Consider the following 17,227-nt stretch of genomic DNA (forward strand, 5'->3'; position numbering starts at 1 on the left):
TGGGTTTTTATATTAAAATCTTCAATTCGCGGTTGGTAATTTATTAAAAACTGATCATATTTTAAACAAGTAAGAACAGACTATAGTCGGACGGTGCCGACCATGTGATACCCTATACCACTATCCCTGTGCACTAGCTTTCCGGGCTAGCTGTTATAAGATGTGCATTAGAAATTTTACCAATTTTCACACAAAAGTTTTGATCAATTTAACCCGCTAAATATTATCCGATCATACCGTTGACTTGCACGCTACTTCTTCATCTCAAACCAAAACTACGTTTAAAATTTCGCACCGATCGGACTATTATTGCGACCTACAGAGCGGCTACAAAATCGAGCAAAAATTTTGTTTTTGGTCCATTTCATCCCTTTAACATTTCACGATCATCGCCAAAAACTAATCAGTTCTATTCTGGTCCAAACCCGACCTCCATACTAAATTTCGTGACAATCGGTCCATAATTGCGGCCTCTAGCTTGATTACAATTTTTAATGGACGGACAGACGGACGGACGGACGGACACACATCGCTAAATCGCTTTATCTCGTCGAGATATGAAGTTTGGTATACCACATGAGGGGTCTACGACGAATATTTCGCGGCGTTACATGAATTTTTGGGAAAACAAACTTATTATACCCTTTTCCACATTGTGGTATAGGGTATAAAAATAACATTAGTTTGCAAACTCATTCACTCTCACAACGATGGGATGGCAGAATTTTGCACATACAAAATACCGATTCGTTATTGTTGAAAACACTGGATAAATGCATATTTTCAATTATTTTTATTTCAAAATTCATATTTTTTTAATTTTTGCCATCTTTTTATTAAAAACACTCGTTTTAAATACATTCGTGATAGTGGCAGTTCCATAGCTCCATTTCCTTGGAATTTTCCAACCTTGTTTGATGTTTTTCGTTGATGTGTAAAAGTGTAATTTATTTGATAAAATTTGTTTATTTTGTCTAAAAACACAAACACTTAACATTTCCTCTTTGTTTTCACAACAATTAGGGCACACAAGGTATGAAAAAGGCCCTGCTGTGCTGCCAAATTCAATGATTATTTTTCTCACATTATTCATGATAGGAGGAATGTTCTCTCGAGAAAAATCTATTCCGCGAGAACTGCATTCCGCAAGAATATTCATGATTGGGCTGATTAAGATTTTTCGTAAACCCCATTCAGTTTTGCAAGGGAGATTGTTTGGAGGAAAGCACATGTTTGAGGGCGTTCATGATACCTACTTTTTCTCCATCGAAATTTTTTTCCTTGCGGATTTTTTGTTTGTGATAGGAAAGAAGGGAAAAGAGAGAAATTCCGCACGGAATTTTCATTCAATATTGGGCTGATTGTCTAAAAACACAAACACTTAACATTTTTTCTTTTTTCACAACAATTAGGGCACAAAAGATATGAAGAAGACCTTTCAGTGCTGCCAAATTCAATGACTATTTTTCTCACATTATTCATAATAGAAAGAATGTTTTTTCGAGAAAAATCTATTCCGCGAGAGTTATATTCCGCAGAAATATTCGTTGTTGTGCTGATTGAAATCTTAACTGGCAATGGAAAGACAATCAGCCCAATCACGAATTTCCGCAAGGAATTCTGTTCCTCCGGAAAATGATTTCCTTGAAGGGGGGATTCCTCAAATCACTAATTCCGATGGGATGAAAAAATAGGAATATGGCAACATTCAAAATCAGCTGTTTGACGTTTTCGCACTTTGCTTACCCTATATGTATTTTTTGGTGTTTGTTTACTTTTTGTGTGAAGTGAAGTTTTAATTGAATATGAAAACACAGTAAAGAAAATTAAAACAAGAACAGTATTGCTATGCGCATTTATTTGGAGAATGTTGCTGACCATGAGGAGCATCAAAAAAGTTGGAAGTGATTGCAGCAAGAAGGCAGTTGAGGGATGCAATTAACCCACTTGAACTACCAGAATCCTTGTAAGTTTACAAAATAGTTGTATAAATAAATTTCTCCTAATTATTACATATTTTTCAAGATTCAGAAAATATAACCAGTTAACAAGCCGGCCTTTCTTTACTTGTTGGAAGTGGTCTCCAAAAATACGCCAGCAACGAAAAAACAATTTGGAATTCCTGCAATAAGAAAGCTTAGTGCGGCACTACGTTTCTTTGCAGAAGGAGGATACCAAACAAGCGTTGGAAAGGACTGTGACGTCGGACTTGCACAATCAACTCTAAGCAAGGTTCTTGTGGAAATGGGAACGGTACTTGAAACTCACTTGCGTACTAAGTGGATAACAGTGTCGAGAAGTACCGAGGAGAAAAGGAAGATTGCTTTGGGATTCTACAAGAAACATCGAATTCCTGGTGTTATTGGGTGCATAGATGGAACCCACGCGCAAATTATTGCATCAATCGACAACAAACATCTTTTCTATAACAGAAAAGGAAAATTTAGCATGAATGTTTTGCTTGTAAGTTGTTGTTCTGTTATGCGTATTTCACGTATCAGTAACACTATTTTCTTTTAGTATTGTGACCATGAATTGAAAATCCGGTATGTAGACGCTTCGCACCCAGGGGCTTGTCACGATTCATTCGTGTGGAGCACGAGTGATCTTCGAAATTATTTCGAAGAGAGATACTTACAGGATGAAAGTAAGCTTTGGCTCCGAGGTAGGCGATATACCAAAATTAAAAAAACATAAATAATTTTGACATTTATTTAAAGGAGATGCTGGTAATCCTCTTGAGCCTTGGCTTCTTATCCCACATAGATGCCGGAAATCGGTTCCCAAGAAATGGCATTGCGCAACATCCACACCAAGTGCCAAAACATTATTGAAAGAACTATTGGAGTTCTAAGAAACTTTGGAGGTGTCTCCTTCGTGCAAGAGAATTACACTACGGGCCAGAAAAAGCTGCAAGAATTGTAAATGTATGTTGCGCACTGCACAATATATGCATACACTATAAAGTGAGAGAAGAAGAAATTGATACAACGCCAGTGGAAATGCCTCAGAAAGAAACACCTGCAACTAGTGTCAACCAATACCTCTCTGCAGCACAAACTGTAAGATTTAACATTGGCGAAGTTTTGCATACTAGCGAATGTATAAAATATTTGTTATGGCTGGCCTTAAAATATATTTCTTGATCTCAAAATATATTTTTGTGAAAAATAAAAGACTGAAGTTACGCGTTATTTTAAATTTAAAAAAACAAAACCAAACAAAAATACATTTGTATTCATAACAATAGAATAAATAAAAATATTTGTACTCATTTCAGTGGAAGGAACAAAGTAAAGCAAATGTTACACATTTAGTCAAAATTTTGAAAATCAGTTTCACTAATTTGTTGTAATTGCAAATTGTTTTTTTGCAATTTATATTCTATTTCTTTAAGCCGATACTTTTCCATAACAATGTTATGACGCTGCATTTCCTATAGCTTTCAACCTTTGCATCTCCTGGAGATGTCTTGAGTGTATATCACGCAACTGGTCTATTGACTTGCATATATTCTTTTGTACTTCAGTTTGTTCAGTTTGGATTGAGGCAACCAATTTTACTGACTTCAATACTTCGTTTTGAATTGCGAGTTCGGTCTGAAGTACATCATATGACATATGTGTACTGGCTTCACTTTTTGGCTTGTTATTTTTTGTTTTATTTTTAATTGGGGCAGATGCCTTCACTGTAGCTATTGACAAACTCGTCCTAAATCTCGATGATTAATGGGAGAATATCTTCTTCTGGATCATCTAAACCTATGGGTTTTACCGACACCCCTTTACTGAAGATTTCATCGTGATTATGTTGTATATCGCTTCTTCTGAGGGCGATAATATCTGTTCTTTATTGGGGCCACCGCCGGTTCCCTTCTTGTTTTTAAAATTCTGGGCAGCCCTCTGTCTCACATACTTTTTTGTTCTGCCCAAACCTAAGATCAAAAAGTAACATAATTTATTGATTAAATACACCAACCTTTGTTTTACCTTCTTCCAATCTGCAATGCATTTGCTTGGCTTTGGCCCAAAAGCGTAAAAGTGTCTCCTTGTTGCCTTTGAAAAATTCGCGAGCGATGTCTGGATTTGATTCCATTAGGGAAACCAGATGTTGCATTTGCGTCTTATTTGTATTTTTGACCTATGAAACGAGAGTGTAAGATTTATTAACTTTTCTAAGTATAAGTTATCATAAATACTTACATTTTCTGGAAAAGTCCCTGCAGTTTTAAAAGTTAATTCTTTTGGAGGAAAATACAAATCCAACGTCTTTGTGATATATACTTTTTTCTCTTTTCTTCTTTATTCGTTTTTAGACGGTTGCCAAAAAAAGGTGCACATTTTTAAATTATAAACAAGAGGAATTGCGTACGGATTTTTCGTTCGAGATAGTAGGAAAAGGAAATGGGAAAAATTCGCCAAGGAATTGTTATTCGTGATTGGGCTGAATAAAAAAAAATATAAAAAACGCCTTTAACATATGAAGCAAGAACAACACAGCTTGGATTAAATAGAGATCGGAGGAAACACAGTTACGATATGTACACTTCCGAATGCCACCCTGAGAACAGCAACAGGGTGCCACCTCATGACTCCAGTGGACCATCTAAATGAGGAGGCAAATATTCTTCCATTATATTGAAGCAATCACATGCTTTCGTTGCAGCAACTGCTCGGTAGAGCTGGCAAACTATCGATATCACCCCCATTCGATTTTTTCGATATTTCCGCTTGAAACTATCGATAAAATCGATACTATCGTGGATTTATCACCCTATCAAATTTGAATCCAAAATGACCGACAAACGTGTTTTGTTTACATTTGATTGAAATAACGTTGTAAAATCCAATTTTAAAACGTCGGTACGTTAAGTTTTCGTGCTCTCGAGGAGGAGTTTGAAGAGATTTGTTGCAGCTCATTTTAACGAAATCATAATAATATTTCACTTTCTATTCTTACTGACTCGTCGGCGTTAAAAAAAATAAAAAAATAGTGTGAATACAAAACAAAAATGACTCATGGCAATTAAATTCCCCGAAGATAAAAGCCCTTTTGCAGTATACTGCCAGAAATTGCCAAACCCAAATGCAAAATCAAATTCATAGAGAAAGTGCTATGGATCGCCACAACGCTCTTCATCTTCTTGGTATGATGTCAAAACCCTCTGTTGGTATCAGGTGAACCTCTCTTCTTGATTCGTGCCAACCCTTATGGAATAGGGGTTCTCTCCCATTGTTACATCTGGCTTGATTATGCAATTGTTGACTGGTGTCAAAATCATTCAAGTTGGTGACACTCCCAAGGATCGTGCTTTGTTCAATGACGCCCAAAAACTCTTTGGTATGGTTATTACCATTGGTCAAGCCATTGTTTATGTCATGTCTGAAATGTATAGTGATCCATCTGAAATAGGTGTCGGTGTTTGCTTCTTGATCATCATGCGAAACCTATGTGTGGAAGGTCTTCTCACCAACCACCGGTACGTGATACTGAAGTCGAAGGTGCCGTTATTGCCTTGTTCCATTTTATGGTCACTCGAAACGATAATGTTCGTGGTGGCCACTGCTCTCGTCTTTGCCGTTGTCATCTACTTCCAAGGTTTCCTAGTTGATTTGCCAACCACATTTTCCCGTTATCAAGTTGTTCTACACCTCGAACATTCCCTTCATCTTGCACAAATGATGGCCGTTAAATTCCTAGGTAACTTCTCCATCAACCTCCTTGGTGTTTGGGATCATGTTGGTAGTGGCGGCCCAGTTCGCTCCTACCCCACCCTTCCGTCAGCGCCATTTTCTTTAAGCTTGTAAAAAACTTCATGAAATCGTTTTATTCATTTACACAAAAAGCATGAAGAATCAATCGCGTCTGTTAACAATTTGCTTTAACAAATTTCTGGCTATTGTTTTTGCGGCTCCTATTTAGTTATATCAAAATGTTCGATAGTATCGATATAAAAAGCTATTCATCGATATTGGTGTAAAAAATCAAGTATCAATATTATCGATATTTCCATCGATGGTTTGCCAGCACTACTGCTCGGGTGTTTCCGTGAGAGCCATCCCAATTACCCGCCCATTTGTTATAGTAAATTCTTTTAATTTATTCCTGGGATATTTTGCAATGGCTTGCATTTTTATTGCATCTTTAAACTGCATAAAAACACATTCCGAAATTGCCTTTAAACTCCATCCAAAGCACTGCATGAAAACCCGTAAAGGGTTAGTTTAAATGCGATTCCAGGTGGATAGTTAAAGTGCAGTGCCAAAGCGTTAGTTAAAATGCGGTACTAATGGAGTACATCTTTCAGTAGTAGCGCTGTTGTGAAAATCATGAGTGAAAATGCATAATTTGATGTACTTTCAAATCACTTGTACATATGATTTAACTGCATCTTTGGAGGCAAACTTTTTGCTGGGTTATTTTCAAGTATATAGAAAATAACCATGTATTTATTAATATGGATCATTTTATTTTTATTTAATTGTTGTTATTGTTTTTTTTTTTTCATCTGTTTCTGGAAGTCAGTGTCCATGTTTATTGAACAAATTTTATAAGTTGGATGACGGTTTGGCATCCAATCCATATTTACGAAAAATCGACTGTCAACTGATCGTGTGTCACCGGATTTAACAAACCCACTGGGTTTCAAATGTCAATTCCATTGCTTATATTTCAAATAAATTCTCATTAAGAAGGTTAACCCTGCAAAAGGCTAACCCAAACATGGCCTAACCCAAAAATTTGTACAATCTTTACAAAATGCGGTTCGATAATAAACCTGTAATGCCTTGTTCATACTAGGGTTAATTCGCTCTCTATTCGTTGTTCGAACCCAAATTTCATTTTCATGTTCATTTATTTTATTTAACAACCAGCTAAAACATCGATATAAATCTTATAAAACGAAGACTTAGAATCCGTGTGGTAAACTTTTTGTGTAAAAAGATGTTTCATACATACTTTAAAACCAGATTAGTTTGAGCAGCGAGAAAACTTTTATTCTTGCATAGAGTAGTCAGAAAAAAAGAAAGAAAAGAAAAACAAAACAAAAAAAGATTTAATTACTTCATTTCCCAACAAAAGTTTGAGAAAGAAAAATTATTTCTGTACATTGTTCAATTTACATTACACTCCGAACGAGGATGAAATATGTCCCATCTCTAACAAATGAGAGGATTTATCGAAATAAATATTAGACAGAAAAAATACAAAATTTATTTAAAACTCAAACATTTGTAGAAAAACTGCATATCATGAATGAAAACTAAACGGTTTAACGACTAGTATATATTGAAATCATACCAAATAAAAATATTTTTTCAGTTCAGATCAATTAATTTTACTCGTCTTTTGGCCGAAACTTTCTTTAAAATCAGTAAATAAAAAGCATGAAAATATGAATCATGTTGCTATGATTTGTGTACCATGTCGTATGAACGGGTTAACCCTCTCATCCCCAAATTTGTTTCCTTGTGCTAATAGTTATTTTGAAAACATATAATTAAAGTATATGTCAAAAATTCGGATCGTTACTCCCACTGTTTCGGAAGATACAGAACATTATTTCTGAAATTTATATGGTCATTATTTTGTGGAATTGTGTAAAAAATGTTTTAATCGTTCAGGAGCGTTCTTTTGGTCTTACTTTTGAAGAATCAGACCTAAAATTTAACATAAAGCTCATATATTTTGATTTAGAAAAGATTAGAATAATTTGGACTGTACACAACGCATTTTAATTTGCACTGGAGTGCTAGACTTCACACTGAATAATGCATCGTAGTTATGTTGATGGAGACACAGCCGATATTTTTGTTGTTACAAGGTTAAACAGCCTCGTGTGTATACTTTTGGGAAAAATTCAAAGCAGAATATTAAAATAGCGGTAATTACACGCTCATAAAGACAATGTTGCATATATGCAACATCGGGGATGAGAGGGTTAATTCGTGTACGAAATTATCGAACAACGTGATTCAAATGCCGGTATGAACATGGCATAAAGTAAAAGAGAGCGAATTGAGAGTAATTTTTTGATAGTTCTGTGACTAAGAACTTACAAAAATTTTTCTTGTACCCAGCAAAATTTGAAGAAAGTGGTTCTATTGGATGACGTGATTTCATGTCATCTTTTGCATTGGTTCAAAGAAAGTCGTGAAAGATCCGATCTTTTCCCTAGCATTTTAACTCATTCAAAGGAAGTCGTGAAAGATCCGATCTTTTCATCAGCATTTGAACCCATTTTATCGATCCAATAGAGATGAAGTTTACGTTTTTATTTATACTCTTATATATTTTCTTTTATTTACCTAAATATGTTTACAGCTATATAAGGTTTATTATTTACAATAGGCTGGATGTAGTCGGAAACTCGAAGGAGTTTCAAACTTTGGTCACCCAGCGTTGCCGACAGTTTTTGATCGGAAATTGTCAAAAAATCGCCAAATCGTCAATAAAATTTGAAAAATCGTCAAAATAGTCCAAAACTAGGTTTGGCTATCGATTAATGCCAATTTTTCGCTGTTATGGCAATATTACTAACTACATAAGATATACAACCCACATCAGTAAATCTAACAACAGCTCGTTTTTGTCCATCCGTTCGTCTATTTCATGAACGAAAACACAATTTGGTTTTTATAGAAATTAACTTTTGTATTAGTGTAACAAACAAATGAAAGCCTTTCATTTTCGTAATTTTTTGGTTCACGTAACAAAATCAGACAAACGAATACGTCAGAAATAAACGAATGGAAAAGACCCGTCGTTTTGAATGAAAACTGAATTATTTGAGTAATAAATGGCACAGAACGAATGAAAACTGGTGGGGAATGACATTTTATTTATTTTCACAGAAGCACAGAAGAAGTACCGCCGATTCTTCATATTATGCGAATTATTTTTTGACAAATTCTTTACCCGAAAAAGAAAAACCGCCGAGTTTGTACCGCCAACACTAGATGGAGTGCGGCTAAGTCCCTCTACGGAGGCGAAGTACCTGGGAGTGATTCTTGACCATCGTCTCAGATGGAAAAGGAACACAGAGGAGCGCTCTAAGAGGGGTCTAGTTGCACTCTACTCCTGTAAGAACTCCATAGGAAAGAGTTGGGGTTTGAGACCGCATGTGATACACTGGTTGTTTATGACAGTGGTCTGCCCAATTTTGACCTAGTGATGTCTTGTTTGGTGGCAGGCCCTGAACAGTAAGCCAAATTTGTCTAGGTTAGCTACTGTGCAAAGATCTGCTTCAATTCTAATTACAGGAGCAGTCAAGAGCACCCCTCAGGCAGCTCTGAACATCCAGCCTCTGGATATTCTTGTTCAGTACCAAGCATCACGTAGTGCCTTGAGGCTCAAGGAGCTTAACCAGTGGCACTCTTCAGGGTCTGGACATGCATTTTACAACAGCTAAGCAGTCGGATCGGACTAAGAGGGGGGAGTGTAACCGACTACATTTCGCCTTCACTGGATTATGATGTAGCGAAGATAACTATCCCTGATAGAAGTGCATGGAAGCATGGCAGACCACTACCCGATAGCCTTTCCATCTTTACTGATGGTTCAAAGATGGATGAAGGTACTGGAGCGGGGGTGTACTGCGAAGAGCTAAACATTAAACGCTCGTTCAAGCTTAATGCAAACTGCATTTCAGTGTTTTTCAGGCTGAAGTCTTTGCAGTATTGAAGGCCTTAGAATTAGTAGCAGGAATGACAGACAACGCAGGCAGGACAGTTACAGTCTATGTAGATAGTTAGGCTGCCCTTAAGGCGTTAGGATCTTACACTATTAAATCTAAGATCGTTCAAGATTGTAGGTCCACCTTAAAAACTTGCAATTTAAGCGTCAACCTTTGTTGGGTTCCAGGGCACTGCAATGTTGAAGGGAATGAGATTGTTGATGAACTAGCAAGGCGAGGCTCCCAGTCCTCTGACCTTATGGTAGAGGACTATGTCAAGCCACCGCTCTGCTCATTCCTCAGCAAACTCTGCCTGGTTTATGCAGAGAAAACCGTAAGAATTTGGCAAGACGTACCTGGTTGCAAGGTATCGAAGTCAATCTGGCCGGCAATCTCAGGGCGTAGAACTGCGTCCCTTCTCTCACTTTGCAAGTCGGAAATCAGAATCGCTACAGGGGTCATAACTGGCCCATGTAGAATAAGATTTTTGACACTTGTAAGTGGGATGATAACAACATTGAGTACTGTAGGTTATGTGAGGATGAGGAGGAAACGGAGACAATCGAGCACCTTTTATGTAGATGTCCTAGACTGATGGTCAAAAGGCATAGACTATTTGGTGTACATGTGATTGACTCTCTTTCTTATTTCTCCTCTATTGACCCTACTATCCTGGTGGTTTACTACAAGAGTCTAAAGTGTCTCTGGGGCGGGTCAGAACAGGCTTAGTACAGTCTAGAAAAATAATATCGTTCTTCTTAAAACAATCTACTACTCTTCTTTACAATTACTCATTCTTCTTATTCTCGTCTCTTTTGTCTTATCACCTTCCCCTTTCCGTAAGTCCACTTTTTTTGGAAATCGCGTTTTTGTTACAGGATGATAGTACATGTCAAAACACGTCGTATGATACAAAGAAAATGGTAGTATGTCGCGTTTTTCTATATGTTTTGCCCTTGTCGGAAAAGGTCGTAAGTTTACAAAACGCACAAATTTGAGTACGAAAAGGTCGTAAGTCCACAGGAAAATGTATACTTTAAAAGAATACTACAGCTAATGTAGTTCAGATATAATGTTTAACGTCATCCATGGTTGGGGTACAATGTAAAGAACTAGCCTACACATTTGGATGATAATCGGATGATATTTGGCGGTGCCATTGGACCAAACTTTTGAACAAAAATGTGATAATTTCTATATTGCAACGAAAATTTACATTTGAAACTTATTTTCCCTTATAAGCAAACTGATTATGAAAGATGATGCTACAATTGTATATCGACACCAACATTTCTGAAGATTTTTATACCCTCCACCATAATATGGAGGGTTTAATTAAATTAAATAATTCAGTTTGTAACATATCGATATATTCACTGTAGACCCTATAAATTATATATATTCTTAATCAGAGTAAAATTCTAAGTCAGTATAACCATGACCGTCTGTCCGTCTTTTGAAATTAAGATACAGCTCGCAATTTTAAAGATATATCTTCGTGATTTGGTATAGAAGTTTCTATTACTTCTAGGATGTTTGGTATTGACGCCTTCATATAGTCCCCATAGAACGGTACCTCCAGATTTCCGGTATTTTGAAGGTGTGGCCTCAATATTCCTCAGAAATGGCTGAAATTTGGTATTTATTCTTCGTTTGGGGTTTTTTGTTTTTGTCTGCAAACCATGTAGAATCTTCAGCATGTAATGTCTTCCTGGGCTTAGGAAGTTTATCATCAGAGCTTTCAGATTCACCGTGAAAACCATAGGAAACTAGACCCATGACAACATCGTATAATTCCATTCCAAATTCATACTGATCTTTGTTAGCAAAACCATTATGTGTTCATAGTTTAATAACATTTCAATCAGTTATTATATTAGAATCATTTAATAATATAAACATTGCACTTACCCGTCCGTTAGAAGGTATTACTTTATTCAATTCAGAATACGAACTAATCCCGTTATGTGAATAAATGTCCCCAGAGAAACCACAAATTACCAGTTAATAAAGTTAAGTAAGATATGCGACTGTAAAACAGTAAAAATCTTGGTTTTTTTTATATTTTTTTCAATATATGAGGTATTTGAACACATACAGCATCCCAATTTGTATCAATGAAAAGAAGCCAGAAGTCCATCTTTCATAATCAGTTTGCCTATAAGGGAAAATAGATTTCAAATGTAAATTTTCGTTGCAATATAGAAATTATCACATTTTTGTTCAAAAGTTTGGTCCAAAGGCACCGCCAAATATCATCCGATTATCATCCAAAGGTGTAGGCTAGTTCTTTACATTGTATCCCAACCATGGACGACGTTAAACATTATATCTGAACTACTTTAGCAGTAGTATTCTTTTAAAGTATACATTTTCCTGTGGACTTACGACCTTTTCGTACTCAAATTTGTACGTTTTGTGGACTTACGACCTTTTCCGACAAGGGCAAAACATATAGAAAAACGCGACATACTACCATTTTCTTTGTATCATACGACGTGTTTTGACATGTACTATCATCCTGTAACAAAAACGCGATTTCCAAAAAAAAGTGGACTTACGACCTTTTCCGACGGAGCAGACGATATATTTGTGTTCAGGACAAAGAGGCCTACCTGTGGTAAAAATTTCAGAAGAATCGAGAGGTCGCTTGTATACCCATGTTAAACGGCGTTTGCATTAGAGTTTTTTGTCGGATTAACCTTCTTTATGAGGATATATTTGATGTTTGCTCTATGGAATTTACACTTTGAAACCCCCAGTGGGTTTATTAAATCCGGTTAAGTGTAAACGGGGTATTAAACTAAAACGTAAAACGCGGTACACACGATCAGTTTTGTCCAACAGCTTTACTCAAATCGGTTGCTTGCCAGTGTGGCCGTTCAGGCAACCACAAAAAAATTTGTGGATATTGGACAGTCAATTGTTGGTTGTGTCCTGGTTTGATGGTGTGAACAAAAAAAGCATTATTCAAGGAATACATTTGCGGTGTAAATATATTCAGCCCAATCATGAATGAAAATTCCGTGCGAATTTTCCCTTCTTTGCTATCACAAATAAAAAATCCGATGGAGAAAAAGTAGGTATCATGAACGCTCTCAAACATGTGTTTTCCTCCAAAAAATCACCCTTGCAAAACTGAAGGGAGTTTACAAAAAATCTTAGTATTTCCCACAAACTTTGTACAAAACATGCAAAATAAATACTTCTGTTGGGATTTATGCTAAAATCTTTAACTTGTGATGGAAAATTATTAAAAATTGAACAAATTTTACAAAATAACAGTTTGCAAATTCAGTCACTCTCCACTTTTTGTACCGATCAACGATGGGATGAGAGAATTTTGAACATACAAAATTGCTTCACAACAATTGTTGATAAAGCACTGGATAAATGCATATTTTCAATTACTTTTATTTCAAAATGCATATTTTTTTAAATTTTTGCCATTATTTTATTAAAAAACACTCGTTTCAAACACAATAACAGTTCCATAGCACAATGGAGTCTCCTTGGAATTTTGCAATCCCATTTGATATTTTTCATAATTAGTAACATCTTCCGAATGTCTTTGATGTATAAAAGTGTAATTTATTTGAATAAATTTTTAATTTTGTCTAAAAACACAAACACTTAACATTTTCTATTTGTTCTCACAACAATTAGGGCATACAAGGTATGAAAAAGACCTTTCAGTGCTGCCAAATTCAATTTCTCACATTATTCATGATAGGAGGAATGTTCTCTCGAGAAAAATCTATTCCGCGAGAACTGTATTCCGCAAGAATATTCATGATTGGGCTGAATATGAAATAAAAGAACTAGTATTTTTCTATTAATTTCGAGAATTACTATTAAACATAGCGATACACGCTGTCATAATAAAACAAATTTCTAAGGAGACAGTTAGAAATGAGTGCTTGTAATTAAATAATGGCAAAAATTGAAAAAATATGAATTTTGAACTAAAAATAATTGAAAATATGCATTTATCCAGTGTTTTTTTTAACAAATGTTGTACAACAATTCTGTATGTCCAAAATTCTCTCATCCCGTCGTTGGTCAGTACAAAAATTGTGTACAAGACATGCAAAATAAACAGTTTTGTTGGGTTTTTATATTAAAATCTTCAATTCGCTGTTGGTAATTTATTAAAAACTGATCATATTTTACAAAATAACATTAGTTTGCAAACTCATTCACTCTCACAACGATGGGATGGCAGAATTTTGCACATACAAAATACCGATTCGTTATTGTTGAAAACACTGGATAAATGCATATTTTCAATTATTTTTATTTCAAAATTCATATTTTTTTAATTTTTGCCATCTTTTTATTAAAAACACTCGTTTTAAATACATTCGTGATAGTGGCAGTTCCATAGCTCCATTCACAGTTTCCTTGGAATTTTCCAACCTTGTTTGATGTTTTTCGTTGATGTGTAAAAGTGTAATTTATTTGATAAAATTTGTTTATTTTGTCTAAAAACACAAACACTTAACATTTCCTCTTTGTTTTCACAACAATTAGGGCACACAAGGTATGAAAAAGACCCTGCTGTGCTGCCAAATTCAATGATTATTTTTCTCAGATTATTCATGATAGGAGGAATGTTCTCTCGAGAAAAATCTATTCCGCGAGAACTGCATTCCGCAAGAATATTCATGATTGGGCTGATTAAGATTTTTCGTAAACTCCCTTCAGTTTTGCAAGGGAGATTGTTTGAAGGAAAGCACATGTTTGAGGGCGTTCATGATACCTACTTTTTCTCCATCGAAATTTTTTTCCTTGCGGATTTTTTGTTTGTGATAGGAAAGAAGGGGAAAGAGAGAATTTTCATTCAATATTGGGCTGTTTGTCTAAAAACACAAACACATAAAATTTTTTCCTTTTTCATAACAATTAGGGCACACAAGATATGAAGAAGACCCTTCAGTGCTGCCAAATTCAATGACTATTTTTCTCACATTATTCATAATAGAAGGAATGTTTTTTCGAGAAAAATCTATTCCGCGAGAGTTATATTCCGCAGAAATATTCGTTGTTGTGCTGATTGAAATCTTAACTGGCAATAAAAAGACAATCAGCCCAATCACGAATTTCCGCAAGGAATTCTGTTCCTCCGGAAAATGATTTCCTTGAAGGGGTGATTCCTCAAATCACTAATTCCGATGGAATGAAAAAATAGGAATGTGGCAACATTCAAAATCAGCTGTTTGACGTTTTCGCACTTTGCTTACCCTATATGTATTTTTTGGCGTTTGTTTACTTTTTGTGGGAAGTGAAGTTTTAATTGAATATGAAAACACAGTAAAGAAAATTAAAACAAGAACAGTATTGCTATGCGCATTTATTTGGAGAATGTTGCTGACCATGAGGAGCATCAATATAGTTGGAAGTGATTGCAGCAAGAAGGCAGTTGAGGGATGCAATTAACCCACTTGAACTACCAGAATCCTTGTAAGTTTACAAAATAGTTGTATAAATAAATTTCTCCTGATTATTACATATTTTTCAAGATTCAGAAAATATTACCGAGATAACAAGCCGGCCTTTCTTTACTTGTTGGAAGTGGTCTCCAAAAATACGCCAGCAACAAAAAAACAATTTGGAATTCCTGCAATAAGAAAGCTTAGTGCGGCACTACGTTTCTTTGCAGAAGGAGGATACCAAACAAGCGTTGGAAAGGACTGTGACGTCGGACTTGCACAATCAACTCTAAGCAAGGTTCTTGTGGAAATGGTAACGGTACTTGAAACTCACTTGCGTACTAAGTGGATAAAAGTGCCGAGAAGTACCGAGGAGAAAAGGAAGATTGCTTTGGGATTCTACAAGAAACATCGAATTCCTGGTGTTATTGGGTGCATAGATGGAACCCACGCGCAAATTATTGCATCAATCGACAACAAACATCTTTTCTATAACAGAACAGGAAAATTTAGCATGAATGTTTTGCTTGTAAGTTGTTGTTCTGTTATGCGTATTTCACGTGTCAGTAACACTATTTTCTTTTAGTATTGTGACCATGAATTGAAAATCCGGTATGTAGACGCTTCGCACCCAGGGGCTTGTCACGATTCATTCGTGTGGAGCACGAGTGATCTTCGAAATTATTTCGAAGAGAGATACTTACAGGGTGAAAGTAAGCTTTGGCTCCGAGGTAGGCGATATACCAAAATTAAAAAAACATAAATAATTTTGACATTTATTTAAAGGAGATGCTGGTAATCCTCTTGAGCCTTGGCTTCTTATCCCACATAGATGCCGGAAATCGGTTCCCAAGAAATGGCATTGCGCAACATCCACACCAAGTGCCAAAACATTATTGAAAGAACTATTGGAGTTCTAAGAAACTTTGGAGGTGTCTCCTTGGTGCAAGAGAATTACACTACGGGCCAGAAAAAGCTGCAAGAATTGTGAATGTATGTTGCGCACTGCACAATATATGCATACACTATAAAGTGAGAGAAGAAGAAATTGATACAACGCCAGTGGAAATGCCTCAGGAAGAAACACCTGCAACTAGTGTCAACCAATACCTCTCTGCAGCACAAACTGTAAGATTTAACATTGGCGAAGTTTTGCATACTAGCGAATGTATAAAATATTTGTTATGGCTGGCCTTAAAATATATTTCTTGATCTCAAAATATATTTTTGTGAAAAATAAAAGACTGAAGTTACGCGTTATTTTAAATTTAAAAAAACAAAACCAAACAAAAATACATTTGTATTCATAACAATAGAATAAATAAAAATATTTGTACTCATTTCAGTGGAAGGAACAAAGTAAAGCAAATGTTACACATTTAGTCAAAATTTTGAAAATCAGTTTCACTAATTTGTTGTAATTGCAAATTGTTTTTTTGCAATTTATATTCTATTTCTTTAAGCCGATACTTTTCCATAACAATGTTATGACGCTGCATTTCCTATAGCTTTCAACCTTTGCATCTCCTGGAGATGTCTTGAGTGTATATCACGCAACTGGTCTATTGACTTGCATATATTCTTTTGTACTTCAGTTTGTTCAGTTTGGATTGAGGCAACCAATTTTACTGACTTCAATACTTCGTTTTGAATTGCGAGTTCGGTCTGAAGTACATTATATGACATATGTGTACTGGCTTCACTTTTTGGCTTGTTATTTTTTGTTTTATTTTTAATTGGGGCAGATGCCTTCACTGTAGCTATTGACAAACTCGTCCAAAATCTCGATGATTAATGGGAGAATATCTTCTTCTGGATCATCTAAACCTATGGGTTTTACCGACACCCCTTTACTGAAGATTTCATCGTGATTATGTTGTATATCGCTTCTTCTGAGGGCGATAATATCTGTTCTTTATTGGGGCCACCGCCGGTTCCCTTCTTGTTTTTAAAATTCTGGGCAGCCCTCTGTCTCACATACTTTTTTGTTCTGCCCAAACCTAAGATCAAAAAGTAACATAATTTATTGATTAAATACACCAAACTTTGTTTTACCTTCTTCCAATCTGCAATGCATTTGCTTGGCTTTGGCCCAAAAGCGTAAAAGTGTCTCCTTGTT

At 35.7% G+C, this 17,227-nt stretch overlaps 3 long non-coding RNA genes and 1 pseudogene across 3 annotated transcripts; 3 read left to right on the forward strand and 1 right to left on the reverse strand.

Moving 5' to 3' along the window:
• The first annotated feature begins 1,740 nt into the window (after positions 1-1,740).
• Positions 1,741-3,262, forward strand: LOC141386812 (uncharacterized). The gene is made up of 4 exons (XR_012408437.1): positions 1,741-1,966; positions 2,026-2,463; positions 2,521-2,665; positions 2,721-3,262. It is a non-coding gene; the product is annotated as an uncharacterized lncRNA (long non-coding RNA).
• Positions 3,185-4,675, reverse strand: LOC141386805 (uncharacterized). The gene is made up of 4 exons (XR_012408436.1): positions 4,545-4,675; positions 4,203-4,443; positions 3,990-4,140; positions 3,185-3,934 (listed from the first exon to the last, which is right to left on the reverse strand). It is a non-coding gene; the product is annotated as an uncharacterized lncRNA (long non-coding RNA).
• Positions 4,676-4,887: 212 nt separating this feature from the next.
• LOC141386797 (protein transport protein Sec61 subunit alpha-like 1 pseudogene) lies at positions 4,888-5,932 on the forward strand (annotated as a pseudogene).
• Positions 5,933-14,876: 8,944 nt separating this feature from the next.
• On the forward strand, positions 14,877-16,467 carry LOC141386864 (uncharacterized). Its single transcript, XR_012408441.1, has 4 exons — positions 14,877-15,139; positions 15,199-15,637; positions 15,695-15,839; positions 15,895-16,467. It is a non-coding gene; the product is annotated as an uncharacterized lncRNA (long non-coding RNA).
• The last annotated feature ends 760 nt before the right edge of the window (positions 16,468-17,227 follow it).

The sequence above is a fragment of the Musca autumnalis genome, unplaced genomic scaffold, assembly GCF_047663935.1.
Source record: "Musca autumnalis isolate F117 unplaced genomic scaffold, ASM4766393v1 scaffold_1, whole genome shotgun sequence".
Taxonomy (NCBI): domain Eukaryota; kingdom Metazoa; phylum Arthropoda; class Insecta; order Diptera; family Muscidae; genus Musca; species Musca autumnalis.